Below are 4,198 nucleotides of genomic sequence, written 5' to 3' on the forward strand. Positions count from 1 at the left end.
AACATTTCATTGTTTATTGTGAACAGGAGACATTTTATATAGTATGTGCTTTGTTACCTGGTAATTTAAAGCTCTAAACAAGAAAGTCTCTGGAGTACTGTTCCAGCCTACACAATTCTAAGAAGTTCCAGGACATTCCCTTTGAAAAAGCCCTGCAAGGGTAGAGTAAATCCAAGAGGGTTGGGGTTTTCAACAGGATTGTGTGTAGATTAGGGGATTAAAATCTTGAACACAGAGAAGAGCCAACCCATTCTGTTTCTAGAACACTCAGCAGCGGGTTTGGTTGACAAGAGTTGGGAATTTGTGACATTGAACTTCTCCCTCCATGAGGAAATGGGTACGGTGTACAGTTCAGTGTGGTTGAGAGGAAAGAGAACCATAGAATAACGGAGAAGTTAGGTGGGCTGTGCTGGGAGAGGGTAAGATAAGCACATTCTACTTTTATGTCAAGACAAGGGACTCCCAACCTCCATCCAGGACGCCTGGCCTAAGAGGGCCCCAGGGAGGCCACAGTGGCCCTGATCTTCCCTGGCTCATTAGGGAGTACTCAGAGAACTTTCCCACTTTCCCTCAAAATTCCTGAGACTAGAGATTCCATTTTAATTGTTTGCCACCCCACATAAGATGCTGAGTGGCAGTTTCCCTAGGACAGTTGATGCTGCTTCCACTGAACACCAGTGCAACAAGCTCACCCTCTGCCGGGAGAGCATTTCTCAAGAAGCAAGTCCTTGGATAAGAGCAATGAGAAGTCCTGGTGGGCAGCATCCAGAGGGCTGCAGGTGTGGCCCAGGTGTGCAATAAGAGGTCCTGGAGCGCATCATGGAGAGAGGTGTAGGTGGTACCTGGGTCTTCCGCCAGCCTTGCTGAGAGACGACTCATTTAAACTTTCCGGGCCTCCATTTTCTCCAACAGAACTCGTCATACTGACCTAGGAGACACACAAAAAACCCATCATAGGTGATTAATAAGTGTGATTACCCTCCCTCCCCCTAAGGAGAGGTATTAGGAGGCAGGAAGGGAGCTGGAGGCCAAGCTTCCCTGCAGGCGCAGCTTTCTCAGGCATGATCTGCTCTCAGCCCTTAATCCCCAAATGCATGTCCCCTTACTCTCCATCAATTCCCTGCAGCCTGGAACACACTGAACCTGCCCCTGCCCAAGGTCTTTGCACTTGCTGTTCTCTCTGCTAGAATACTCCCAGGCATCTCCGTGGTTCCCTCCCCAGTTTCTTTCTGGCTGCTGCTAAATTTTATCTTACTAAAAGGGCCTTCCTTGGTTAAAAAATATATATATACCACTTCTTCCCACAGAGACACACATTTGTATAAATTTCTTTACTCTGCTTCACTCTTTTCATTCATAGTGCCCATTATTATGGTGTGTATGTATGTGTGTGGTTTCAGTCTCGTCCACTGCTATGCCCCAATATCTAGAAGGGTTCCTGGCACATGGCAGCTCATCCAGGTATGTGTGAGAAAGAAAGAATGAATGATCCAGTGAGAACCATTCCAACGGACTCCTCTCTTCTTCTTCCCTGATCAGAGCACAATCCCCCAGTGTGGCTTCTCTCCTACTGCAGGTCCCCAGGCCTTTGTGTTGAAAGCTGTGTTGGCTTACCCCTCACATACCACCGCACCTGTGGGCTATGGCCCGCACATCACTCAGTCCAAGCAGCTAGGCCTGCGCTTGGCCAGGTGAAGACCTATTGCCCTCAGTGCATCACATGGAGATGAGAGTGTGCACACCTGCAAAATACTCGGGAATCACCAGCCCCCGACTCTTCCCAGGCTCTTAACGCACAAGGACACCCAGTTCCATTTCCCCAGAACAGCACCACACCTGCATTTTTCACAAGAGCTGTATGTGTGCCTCTGCAGAGCCGACACTGGCACCAACTAAAACAGAGTTATAAATAACTGAAACATGATACCGTTGATCACTCAACAGCATTATCTCTCCTGGTGGAGTCTAGGGTCCGCCCCGGAGTAGCCGTCGCCGTCCAGCCATGGTCAACCCCACCGTGTTCTTTGACATCGCCGTGGACGGCGAGCCTTTGGGCCGCGTCTCCTTCGAGCTGTTTGCTGACAAAGTTCCAAAGACAGCAGAGAACTTTCGTGCTCTGAGTACTGGAGAGAAGGGATTCGGTTACAAAGGTTCCTGCTCTCACAGGATTATCCCGGGATTTATGTGCCAGGGTGGGGACTTCACGCGTCACAATGGCACTGGCGGCAAGTCCATCTACGGGGAGAAGTTTGACGACGAGAACTTCATCCTGAAGCACACAGGGCCTGGCATCTTGTCCATGGCCAACGCTGGACCCAACACAAACGGTTCCCAGTTTTTCATCTGCACCGCCAAGACTGAGTGGTTGGACAGCAAGCATGTGGTCTTTGGCAAGGTCAAGGAGGGCATGAACATCGTGGAAGCCATGGAGCGCTTTGGGTCCAGGAATGGCAAGACCAGCAAGAAGATCACCATCGCTGACTGTGGACAGATCTGATTAATCTAATTCCTGTTTTATCTGAACTTCCAGACCGTTCCTTTAGCTCAGGAGAGCGCCCCTCCACCCCCACCTGCTTGAAATAGCCCAGTCTCCGCACTCTCACTGCAGTTCTGCGGGCTCCGTGGTTCCTTTCCCCAGGTCTAGCTGGATTGCAGAGTTCAGTTTATGATGATGAAATAAAATCTAAACCACAAAAAAAAAAAAAAAAAAAAAAAAAACTTTAAACTTTCCGGGCCTTGGCCCCTTCTGCTCTGACAAAATCCACAGCACTACCCTGCTGTAGAGGGTAATTAGCAGGCTCTCCCAAGGAAGATGGATTCTCACACTCAGCAGCAGGACTTACACAGTGTAATTGGAAAGCACAAAAGATTAACAAGGAAGACAGGAAGAGAAAGTGGCAGGATCTATGAAATTCCCATCAAGCCTGCTTTAATCACAATATGCATTTTAATCACCCCAGCAGCATGAGGAACAGCCTGCTCACAGTCCTGGATGTCTGGAGCACTTGCCTGGGAACAAAGACATCTGGGGTCCCTCTTTGCCTGGCCTCCACCCCATGCAGAGCTCCAAGAAGAGCTCATCTCCACCTCAGTTTTCCCGCCCTTTCAATCATGCAGGCTGCTCAGGGAATCGGAAGCCAGGTCCACAGTATAGCAAATCCTCATATCAACATCTTTGGTTATACTTTTCTGTTTAAGTTGACCAGTTGCTAAAGGTGATGACTCAGTGGTTAGCTTTAAGGCTGAGAGCCCCATAGGGTATACATGTCTACAAGCCAACAGCTCATCCGACTGTAAGCCTGCCTCTGGGATGTGTGTGCTCTTGAGTGCTCCTCCAGCCACTGTCCGGTGGAGTGTGTCCCTTCCAACAGAGGAGAGAGGGCCCCAAACTATCTCTCTCCCAGCAGTAGCCCTGCTTAGGGCTGCAGATAGGTGCTCCCCCTGCAAGATCCAGGAATAATCTTCCTGATTATTTCTATATCACATTTTACATCTTTTTATCTTGTGCATCCCAAAACTACTTGTTATCCTCCTCTTCCCCCCTCCCCCTCTCAGCCCAAAACTCCCATGCCTCCAGATGCATCGATGGGCTCCCTCCTGACATCTCCTCTAGGTGTCCAGTAGAAGCCTCATGCACATAATATGAACAAGACTTTGCTTCCTCCCCATCCTCCTCATTGTTCTTCAGCACATCACCAACTCACTAGTTAAAGCCAAATCCTAGATGTCACTCTGGATTCCCCTTTCCCACACCAAACACCTCCAACCCATGAGCTCAGGATTCACGGAGTCCTCTTCCCCGTCTCTCTCCCAAAGCTTGCTTGAGGCCAGTCTGATCTTCCCAAGACCCCACAACATCCTCCTGACTTGGCCTGCTGCCTTCTGCACAGTGTGAGTCACATGTGCTCCTTGCTGAGAGCACCTGGGGCCCTCCTGTCTCAGCAGAATGCTTCCACACTATGGGGTCTGGGTTGTAGGCCCCGGTGCATGACCTCTAGCACCAGTTCTGTCCTGCCATGAGCCTGCTAAGCTGTTTAGGGCACTCCTGCCTCCTTGCTGCCACCCGAGGAATGACATGAATGTCACCACTCAGGAAGGCCTGCTCTGACTACCTGACTTTATCTTACTTTTTTTCTTTATAGTGTTTTTCTCTGCCTTGAATGGATTTTTTCAATTGTTTCTTTATTATTTATTATCC

The 4,198-nt window shown here is 49.4% G+C and overlaps 1 pseudogene; it reads left to right on the forward strand.

Annotated features, from left to right (window-relative positions):
* Positions 1 to 1,974: 1,974 nt before the first annotated feature.
* On the forward strand, positions 1,975 to 2,672 carry LOC140598960 (peptidyl-prolyl cis-trans isomerase A pseudogene; annotated as a pseudogene).
* The last annotated feature ends 1,526 nt before the right edge of the window (positions 2,673 to 4,198 follow it).

Source organism: Vulpes vulpes, chromosome 5 (genome assembly GCF_048418805.1).
Source record: "Vulpes vulpes isolate BD-2025 chromosome 5, VulVul3, whole genome shotgun sequence".
Taxonomy (NCBI): domain Eukaryota; kingdom Metazoa; phylum Chordata; class Mammalia; order Carnivora; family Canidae; genus Vulpes; species Vulpes vulpes.